Raw genomic sequence first — 12,325 nt, 5'->3', positions numbered from 1 at the left:
TCTCAATCTAACTTTATAAATTTAAAATTAAATGTTAATTATCAGGAAGATGTCGTGTCAAAAAGAAGGCCATATCATCGTAATCTCTCCGGGGAAAAGGAGGCGGCAAATATTAGCAATTCCATGTGTCAAGCGGCTTGGAAGGATAGCATTAATAATGAAATCAATTGGTCAATTTTGGAACATTAAAGATAACGTGAATAACATCACGACGGTGATAAAACTATGTTGAAACAATCCGATGGCAGATCGGTAGGGCATTTGTAGAAATATTGTTAGGTTTTTGTTCGTTTATCTCACAAATTCATAATTAAGCGCTTGAATATTGCGCGTATGATTTTTGACCGTAGTACTATAGACGATTTCCTTAATTACCATGTCGTCAAAAAAGTGATACATTTGTAATAAAAAAAACTTTCAGTATTGAAATTCAGACAAATGGCTGCCTTTTCAAGTGACATTGTGCAAAAGCAGGGAATAGAAAAACCTGTGTGATTGAACATTTATACTGTAGTTTGATATATGAGAATCAACTGTTTTTTGTTGTTGTTGTTGTTTTTTTAGTAATAGCCAAAACGTCATTTTCACATCCATCGAAACATTAGTTACATGATAAGTCTTATTATATTCTTTCAAACAAGTTAATATTTGAACTGGTGTGCTTCAACATACTGGCTTTATACAAATGACATATGTTAAAATAAACCGTTCATTTAACAAAGCCGGTGAGTTTTATTCTTAAGTTTGCACTTTGCATATGCTTTACAACACAATTTAAATGAAACACCAGCACAACAATGTTCACGTGTTAATAAGGAAGGGAAATAGCTACGAGAATATACCTTAGAGATGCATTCCTAAAAATCAACTATTATTTGTATTACTTTTTTCATACCAAACGAATGCTCGTGTAATGTAGTATATTTCATCAGCAGAGAATATGGTTAGCCATTCCATATCAATTAATGGTTACATTCCGCACGTGGCAAGCATTTAATCATATTGTGTTTTTAATTACGACCGTCAATTCACAAGACATCATATGCATATGTTGATAGGGCAAAAAACGAAGAATCAATTCCAGGCAAATAGGACCCATGATGAAATGTTGATACACGTCAGTTATTAAAAGTCGAGGAAAGACCGTCTAGTAACCATGTGACGTTAATAGAGCTTTAAAGGGTAATTGTTCTCGCGTTATGGAATTTGGCCGCCCTCACCTCGTGTTTGGAAAACACTTGATATCTCAGTAAAATTGGCATGATTTCTAAACAGGTCTGACAGCGCGACAATTCTCGATTTGAGCAACAGAGTCATTAAGTATTTTTCTTCTTTAGTAATTGGTTACACATTTTACGGATTAAGTGTTCCGCACGTTTAGATATCTTGCGATTTTCAAATGTCTTTCGTTGATGCTTATCTGCTATTAAAGTGCACGGACTATTGGTATGATTTGCGAATATCATCCGTGAGCAAACAAGATGAAAATATTGCCTTTAATGGATTATTCTTTTATCAGTAATGTATACCGCTTATGAAAAATATTGACCCGCAATATCTCTATCAGCCAATTTAGGCACCTTTAAGATAAATAAATGACAACTTAAGCAAGTAGATGGGCAATTTATCACGCGTTGCTAAACCGTTTAAAATGTCACACAGATAATTGAACGCTTTAAGGCCTTTAATATGAAAAGAGAGAAAGTTTGAAGACGGTTAAGAGATTTAGTCTTCCTACATCCGGCACTCTAAATCATTATTTAAAAATACTTATGACGTCATTATCATGATTCCAATTTGATGTAATGCATACAAACATGCGGATCTATTAAATACACATCTTATGTTTAAGTTCTTACACCTGATCATTTATTTCGGTATAGATGTATTATTAGAATGCATTTTTTGAATGCCGTAAAAAGGGCATAAGAAAACTCTACATAACTTTTATATATATATTGATGAATAGGAGATATCTTTCCTGAATTTTTTATAAGATGAAATAAAATTTGAATAAAGAAGATAATTTCATATTTGAAAAAATAACCAAAATGCATAAATGCAGTCAGTGATTTAGAATGTTGAATGTAATAAAACACCGGGTAACTGTAAAACATATTGTGGATATTGTGGGCACTGTTCCCTCCCGAAACGAGTAATTGGATTTATTCTAAAAACATGAAAATAAATAAATTCATATGTAGCCGAAACGTCTTATCTACATCCGTTACGAACATTTTATCATATTGTCTCAAATATAGTATGAAATAATTAATCTATATTTTTCGAAAGTGAAATTAACTTGACAAACTGCATCTTTTAAATATAACATTGTATGTAAATGTAAAAGTTTTGATTCATGAAAATGTGAAACATGCATATAGCAGATAAAACAATTTGTCTTCAATTTAGCTTACTAACATTTAGTATAGCATCGAACCAATAATAATACTTAAGATTTTAATAAGACTAATACCTTAAGGAAAAAACAACAGCATAAAGAAATCGCATAACCTTATAATTTAGACCTAACACGGAATGTTTACTCCCATGTGCATAAGTTAAGGTTTTAAGGTTTCCTTGGGGACATTGTTTCTTACAAAAGCATCAACTGATTTTACAAATCGCGAGTGTAAGTTATATACACTTATTGAAAGCAAAGCAATGAGAAATAATTAAGGATGCTTTAAAAATGCATTCAAAGAATAGCTGTTGAACGTTTTAGAGAGTACTTTTCAATGACGTAGTCAACGTTGTTTGGAATATCAGCCAGCTGGGAGACACAGAACACATTGGAATTTTAAACGGTTTTCTATTGAAACGTCATGGTGGTCTTTCATTCTTCTACCGATTAAAACATTTATTTAATAGCCGTATCATCGTATCGAAACACTGTGTTTCACGCAAAACAGAAAGTCTCCACATCGCTTTATCTCCTTTTTTATCGCGATTTCACGCGTGATTTCACCCAAGACGAGAGTCAGACATGTTTCGGGCACGTGCGTTAAATGGCAGCGGCGCAATAGTAATTTAATTGATTTGTACACTAGTTCCTAGTAAAGGATTACATGCATGTCAAAGAATTTATATCACTATTCTACGAACGATTGCTGTACAAATAGACGAAATGAGATAATACACGAAAGGCGATAATACACGATGTTCAAACAATATCTTTTCGATGTTGGAAGCCATTATGATATAATAAACCCACGAACTGAAATCTTCAAAAACTAAATAATGATAAATCCAATACCCTATTCTATAAAATTATACGATAGGGTTATTGGTTATTATATATTAATATTGATAGAATTTCAAGTTCCTGTGATAAAACGACCTGCCGAGAATAACAGCAGCCATACAGAACCTGTTTTCACGTCATTATTAATATGAAAGAAGATTTATAAATGAGTTATAGAATTTATTATGTCTTCGGCTTAATTCGAAATAATTATGTATGCTTAACATAATCCCAAGTTTAATAAGTATTATTCTCATTGAATACTTGAATACTTAGTAACGCTACATGTAAAAATGAAGGTACCAGGCAAGGCTGTCAAGCAGTTTACCAGTTCTAGTTGCCTTCACTCTCGCAATTAACTGATAACTTCCGTACATGCTAGAACAGTGGTACAGTGCGAATGACCGTAGAAAATATTTCATGATCATTCACAATAAAAGTGATCTGCTCCGTCCGGGAATCGAACCGGTTTCGCTCGATTCACAGACAAACGCTCCACCAATTTTGCTAACCGGACGACTAACCTATTAGCGTACTGCTCGCGAGCGTATTTAAAGTATGGTAAGTTCTTAGACTGATGGCTATATGTGCCACATATGCGACAAACGCAGACCAAGTTCGCCCGGATCAACTTGTGCCGTCTCACCATTCGCTTCTCAGTCATTACATTTTTTTTTTAATTTATCAAAAAAAAAAGAAAAAAAAAAAAGAAATAATAATACACGTTTTTTATCAGTTTGAAATATAGACAAGTATTTCAAAGATATTTTAGATATATTTGAATCCGGCCAAATGAATATTTATGCTCAGTACTGATTAACGATTGATTGATTGATTGCTTGCTTGCTTGCTTGATTGATTGATTGATTGGTTTGTTGGTTGGTTGCTTGGATGGTTGGTTGCTTGGTTGGTTGATTGATTGATTGATTGATTGATTAATTAATTAATAAATTAATTGATTGATTGATTGATTGATTGAATGATTGATTGGCTTATAACATGTAGTTTGCTTGTCCTTTAAATACATTCATTTTCAGAACATTTTAAATTGACGTAATAAACATTAATCTATAGGGATATTCAGCTACTAACCCTAAAGTTCATTTAGCAAAGAAACGATATGAAATGTAAGAGAAGAGAAGAAATGTGATGAAAACGCACTTTGTTTCTTTAATCAATTTATAACAACCATTTGGAATGAAACGGTTTTCGATTCCGGTTCAATTATAATTAATTTTACTACAACTAATGTCAAATTAATGAAGAAGTTTTATTCCTGGCATTTATCCCAGGCCCTGTCGGTTTAATCACAGTATTTAACGCAAATTTAAAGCGCTAGGATTAATCCCCAGTCAAAAAACTGGAATTTAGTCAATCATCAGCTCGGTAAATTAATCCAAAATAAATTTTCATCTTTCCATACCCTGTTATTAACTCCACAGGGACGGGTGTCAAGATTATCATATGTAGAGTGCCTTATCGCGATAATTAAATTTGTATCTGTAGATAATTCGACAAGAAAGTCATCTCTTATTGCAAAAGTCCTAATGTTCTTGGTGTCTTGGTATTATCTTTAGTATCATTATTTTACATTAACTTGTATTATTAAACAGCTTGAGAAAGGTTAAAGAGAGTTTAATCCGCTTGATTTTTAATCGTTATGTATACAATAGAATGTAATAAAGAATATAATATTGTATGAAACATGTGTTTAGAACCAATACAAATAAAGATGTAAAACGACAGAGATGTCAAATGAAATATGAAATATATCAAAATAAGTAATATAAATATGAAAATATTGCTCGAGGAGAAATATTTCAAATTATATAAATAATGCTCAAACTTTAATAAACCTGTTATAGTAAAAAGTACATTTGAGCCGCGTCATGACAATACCAACATAATGCGTTTGCGACCAGCATGGATCCAGACCAGCCTGCGCGTCCGCGCAGTCTGATCAGGATCCATGTTGGTCGCTATCAGTTTCTCTACTTGTAATAGAGTTGGTAAACGAACAGCATGGATCCTGATCAGACTGCGCGGATGCGCAGGCTGGTCTGGATCCATGCTGGTCGCAAACGCACTATGTTGGACGCGACTCATTTATGTTAAAATTATGTTTTATTGAAACACAAGTCGCTCATCACGTTAAAATTGTAATGATAAACAAACAAAATACTTTAAAAGAAGTATCACTAATAACTACATAAAACCAGGATTGATATTATATATACTACTTTATTTTGGTAAATATAGTCATTTTCGTTTTTTACCTGCACAATGCAACTTTTATACGTGTTTCTTCTTCTTTTCTTTCCTTTTTTTTCAATTATTACATATGTATTATCAGTAGCAGAAATTGTATCAGTAAACTTTTGAAAATTCTGAAAAAATATTTCTGTTTTGCATTCTAAACATCACTATCTTAAATCTAAATATATATGCTTTTCATAGCATGTACATCGCACCAAAATATCTCAGCAACATACATCATTAGATTTCAAATGACACTACATGTACTCTAATTTTTGAACGCATACAAAATGAATCGATTTCAACGGCAATGGATTTCGCCCCTATAAACAGTAATTCATTTCTGCAATAAAAATGATTCCTACATTCAAACGCCAATTTAAGTAAAATGTTTAGAACTCCCCGGATATCTCTCCCAGCTGTTTCTGCAATGTTTCCGTGTTGCTTCGTATCATTTACTCCAAGAATTATCGTCTAATGATAGTTGTAAATTGCCACCAATTAAGTTGGCAAATTAATTATTGCCACTAATTGTGGAGATAAACGCTAGAACATTTTCTCGTTTTCCCGCGTGCCACTGTTGACCACGTGATATGCTAATTACGGTGCTACTGCGGAGATCGCCACCATGTTGGAATTGCATAAAGCAAATAGCGGAATAGTTATTATTCTTATAAATTATTTAGCGTGGTTGCAAATACTTTTTTTTTCAAAGATAAGTTTATGAATTAGAACTGTTTTCTTTGTTTATAATATATTTTTACTAATTGGTTGCATCTTTCAGGCATTTTTCATTGTTATATAGTTTATTTTATTGTTATTTAATTTCTTTGTTATTTTTCAGGGAAAAAAAGAAAGAAAATATATATAGCATTGTTTCATACAATGATAAAGATATATTTTGGTCTGTCACGTATATCAAAAACAACAACAACAATAATAAGCAGACAAAAAACACACAACAACAGCAACAAAACAACAACAAAAAACAATAAATAACATCCGTTATCTACCCGTACATAATCTTATCGCGCATAAATATAATGTTTATTCCTAGCACTCGGCTCCAGCCCTCGTTTTAGGATGCGCCTAATTGTGTTTAATTGGTAATTACATCTCTCGTTACTGATCATTACTTATCAGGGATGTTATCATGCCAATAGCCTCATGATACTACTTTAAATACTTTCTTCTAATATTTGAATTAGCCCATTTGTACGGTCGACACAATCAAAGCGCTTCAAGTCAAACAATTAAAAGAATATTGACTTGCGCTGATAAGCTCGCGTTAGATTTTTAGCATATTAAATATCTGAAATCTCTAAGGGTTTCGTGTCATGCAAATTAAAGAATAAACGAAAAGAGAAAAATAAGAAATAGAAGAAAACAGATCAAAACAATGGTGGACTGTACGAAAAATCATTAAAATTACTTCAACAATTCAACAATAGGCCGTCAATTTATTGATATGAGAGACAATGATTATTTTTTTGTCTAATGAAATTGTATTGTATACTAGAACACTTGCAATAAATCTTGTTCAATTTCATAAATTATGTGTGTATTTCTATTTCATGTTTTAGCCAAGATTGATGTAGTATTTTCATTTATTTGATTTATAATACATTAAAATGCACAACTAGTCATGGTTATTCTATATTATTCTGAACTTGCCTTCGTTCGAGTACATCATATTATTACACTATTTTTGTGTCGTTGTATTACCTTTTCATACTGATATTTTAATTGTTAATCAACAATAGGTGACTTATAGACCCATGGGCTGTGTACTTGATTATGGTGATAGCATTTATATCTTTTTGTAAAATAGCTTATGTCACTAAAGCAAAAAAAAACAACAACAACAACAAAACCTATTGACATATTCTTGTCATAGCGGGTAATAAAATTTGAGGTCAGATTTTTTTTTGCAACCGATCCCACATGCAGCTTTTCAACAGAAGAGGTAGACATTAATTATAATCTATACATAATTATTTTATTTTCACGAAAACAAAGGACATAATGAATATTATATGTGTACTTGTACATCACCATGAAAAAACTATATTACACAAAATTAAAATGATATGAATAAGGTAGAACATAACACAGAATTGACGGAGGTCCCCCCACCCCAAAAAAAAATGTTACGAAGCAAAACGGTAGAAATCATGAAAATATACGTCTTGTGATATATGCACAAAATCTATTTATGAGAGTAAAACAGCAACAGAATATTATTCATATCGGAACAAGGTACGGCAAATAAGACAAAATGTTAATTTACACTTCCATGTAAACGGCAATGAAGAAAAACAACAACAATACTTGTCATAATAAATATCATTGAAATGTATTCTAATTTGTTTTCTAAAACATGCAAATGCTGCGCATTTCTAATGACATAATAGATTGCAAGATAAATGATTACATAACGTGCAATAAAAGTGAAATTCATATTAACCTAATTTTCGAAAAAGTAAACAATCATTCACGAAATTATGTTTCTATAAAATCAGAGATTCCGTTAATTGATGCTGGTAACAATATTGTTAAAGGCGTTTTGCAAATTGTATTTAATTTCTCCACGTTTATTTTGTTTTCAGTTTTCCCTGGCTTACACTGATAAAACTGAAAGAGATATAAAACCGTCGATGGTCTGCCGTCTAAAGTTACGGCTTCTACGATTTGATTGTCCAATTTAAACGACGATGATCATTAATAGCCGCTTATGAGCTTCTCACAAAACGTTTCCCGTGTTCCTAACACATCATAGATTTCCGATCCTAGCTTCCAGTAGAAATCCACTTAATTGACGAAAGAAATTCAGCTCACTTGACTGTTCTACTTTGATTGCTCTTACATAGCATGTACATACATACACAGTATTAAAATAAAAATAGTCTGTTATAGAACAACAACACCTTTGCTGTATATTGCCATTCAACTGCAAGTCTGGCATTGAAATAAGCTTTAAATCTTAAATGGACTAAACGAGACTTGGATTTTTTTTTTACTATTTATACCATTTGATGAATGTCTACACCAATACCTTTTGTGCAAAATTTTCAGATCAATCGTTTTTATGTTTAGAATCATAGTTTTATTATGCAAAATAACAAAAGAAATGAAAAGCGTTGCAACGCTTTTCACTAAAATCGGGCTAAGAATCGCACAAAAAATTCGATTTTTAATTTAATTCTGAGCATATTTCTTCATTATCCTTGCAGATTTTTCCATTTTAGGTGCTTCACATGATTTATATAAGAATTTTAAATTTTATTATTTTAGGCTTTTTGACCTCAATGGAGTTCCATTGAAACCTGATATATGAACTAAAAGTAGTTAGCTTTCGAATCTAGATAGTTTGGATAAAAAGTTATTAATCATGAATTAAATGCCTATAATATATATAAACTTAGAAAGTTTTAATTGTAATACATGCAATGTAATGCATATCCCCCGGTAAGTCAACACGGCTTTACCATTAATTTTATAACTTTTCTTAGCATTCATCATTAAAATAACTAAATTTCTAAATTCAATGTAACTATTACTAGACGGTTGAATTTACCAGTACAAAAGTCATTTGCTAATATATAAACACAGCATATTAGAAAATCTCATATTCGCATTATTTAAGAACATTTTGTTGCATAAAGAATATTACGAAACTAATTAAACAGTAAATGTGCAGATCAAAACTGAACACTGAAACGATTTTCGTTGTAGCTGTAAAAACTATAAAATAACGATAGATTGATAAAACTTTTTTCGGGAAAACGATCAAAGATGCCTTTAAAATAAAATCTCGGAATAATCAGAAGTCTTCGACACTTTTCGCACATTAGCAATTGGCCATAATATCAAATTGCACGAAATAAAATGCTTAATTCTTGGGTCATTTATTTTCCATTACGAGAATGAAAACAAACTACAGTTTTATGTAAAGATAGTCGTTAAATTGCTTTTCTATCAGAACTATACTACATCACGAAACGTAAAATGTCAACAAGATTGAGAATGGCTAAATTGTCCTAAATTACACGTGCTTATTGATACTTTAAAAGCCAATTTTAAACTTTATTGTTTTTATCCGCACACATTTATTAGCAAATGCACTTGTCACCGAGTTAGGAGACTGCAATTAACTCTCAGAAAAATAAAACAGTCGTTATTCAGATTAAGAGATACAGATTAATGTCCTAATTAAGTCCCATTTGACTTTTTACATCATTTTAGTGGGACATAGAATGATTAAGAATAAAGATAAAATGGCGGGTTTTATGACAGGTCTTGAAGTTATACGTCTCCGACATGCGTAGTTTAAAAGTTAACAGGTAGCTAGCTGTAAGCCATAATTATATCAATTTTTCTTTAGTTTAATAAAATCATAGAGAAAGTGGTGTTCTCGTGTGCATACTTGAAAATGCAATAAAATTTGATGCAAAGTTAATTTTTAATTATCAGAAATTTGTTTTGCTTTTAGACCAGGTATGTATTTAAATTTTCAGTGTACGTGGGGTAGCGGGCAGAGCTTCTAAAAAACACCGCTTCACGGTTGACTTCACATTCCTCGGCCGCAACATCAATACAAAATCGTTTTATATCTAGAACTTAGTGTTTTAAAGATGACGACAAATTACAGAGGCAATTTTACGCACTATCTACCAAAACTAAGACAGTACATCTTGAAACGGATGGAAATAAAAATTCTAATATAAAGTGATTAAAATTATCGTACATTGCTTGCATGTATGAAATAATTTCTTTATCATACTTTGTATTACAATTTTTTTTAATACTTTGTATTAAAATTTGTAACAATTATAAGAAAAGTTGCCTTCATTTAAACAAAACTGAGTTATAAATTTTTATTAAAATGCATTAATTGAAAATTCAACCACTGATTTTTGTCCATTGAGTATATTTTACTCATCGTGAAATAATCAAACTAAATGTTACAGTATATATCACAGATAGCTTCCATGCTACTGAAAATGTTGAATTAATTGTCTCGAACAATTACCTATATCTTTAAAACGTGCCTTTAGTTCCGCATAAATCACTGATAGTTTGGCCGTTTAAAAGAAAACAGTAACAGTCTTAATTGCTTGGTTTTCAAATGCTCACGCCTTTCTTGGGAAATGATAGTCTTGTCCTGAAACAATTACCATGTGTGTTTTATTTGCGAGAACAATTTACGATAAAATTGATGCCTATACCATCTAGTTATCATCAGTCAGACGTTTTCAGAGCCTTTGTAAGTGATAAGTGTTTTATATTGCACGCCGTAAATTATCGCCGTTCAAGACATTATTGCTTTCTCAAGTTTGTTTCGATTTCATATTAGTTTCTCAAAATTAAATTGCTATTTTTCTCTATCATGCACGGCTTTCTTTTTCTTTCTTGTGGAATTCTTTAAGAGGATTATGTTCATTTTCTAACCAAACTTTTTGCAGGAAAAAATAGTAAGCTGTTTTACAACAAAATCTGTATTTCTCATCTATGAATCTATGCAACAATATTCTATCTTATTTATAGTCAACCTAGATTGATATCGAGATCAAAGTTAAGAAAACAAATCCAGAAATGGAAGCACGGGCATATCGGTAAAATGAAAATATAATGAAATGAAAATATTTGTCAGAGTGTATTATATAACTCATTAACATTTAAAATTGATAAAGAAAATGCTCCTCCTGAAGTTCACGAATTGCTACTGCAGTACAAAGCTTTATTTTTGTATGTGTGCATCGTAACATGAAAGTATGATAATTTTATTTAATATGTCCGCTATGAAATGAATTTATTTCAACCCAAATTACGTAAATAGTTAAAATACAGCATAATGTTGTTCATTTTGACAAAGAGGAAACTTATTGACAATGAGACTGAAACTCTTGTATAAAATAAACTCAGTTGTACATTATTACCATACACAAAATTGTACAATGTATCAAATTACTGAATAAGTTCCTATATTTAAATATACATGAGAAAAATTCTCTCTCAGCAATTTATCAATGTAGTGTAAAACAAAGAATCAAAACTTATCAAAAGTAAGATGCTAAAGTATATATCAGAAGGACAACAAATTGAAGGAGAAATGACATCAGGTGCTTGTAAATATTGTCTCAAAATATGTCGTAAAAATGAATACAAACGCCTACTTGCTAAGAAAACTTATTCTTAATTAAGAAGCTTCAATGGGCTTTAAGACAAATCGATTACATACGAAAGACCGGTGGTGACATTTCAACTTCTTAAATTCTCGAGTTCATTTTAAAAATTTACGATTTCACGATTTCAACCTTTCAACTTCATGAATTGACTATTTCAATTTCACGTATTCGCCTCAAATCGTGAATTCTTTAAGTTGAAATCGTGAATTCATGAAGTTTAAACCGAGAATTCATGAAGTTGAAATTGTGAATTCATGAAGCTGAAATCGTGAATTCGTGAATTCGTGAATTCCGTATGTTGAAAACGAGTATTCACGAAGTTAAAATTGTGAGTTCACAAAGATGAAATCGGGAATTCATGAAGTTAATGTCCTCACCGATTTTTCGTAATAAATTAATATGGTTCCTAATATTAGGAAGTAACTAAAGGCTAACTGTTAATGCATATTATATCACTTTCAATGATAGTTATGTATATGAAGTTGTCAGAGAGAGTTTTAATTAGATTTATATGGAAACGATGCTTGTAGTTACTTTAGCTTTATTTACTTTATTTTTGGACGCTATCCTAACTATACCATTAATTATAATTCAATTTGTATAATCTGAAATATGGCGGTTTGAAACACTGAATGAT

The sequence above is a fragment of the Ruditapes philippinarum genome, unplaced genomic scaffold (assembly GCF_026571515.1).
Source record: "Ruditapes philippinarum isolate M1 unplaced genomic scaffold, ASM2657151v2 ctg2285_1_1_1_1, whole genome shotgun sequence".
Lineage (NCBI taxonomy): Eukaryota > Metazoa > Mollusca > Bivalvia > Venerida > Veneridae > Ruditapes > Ruditapes philippinarum.
The sequence above is the reverse complement of the archived record's forward strand: the minus strand, read 5'-3'. Positions refer to the sequence as shown.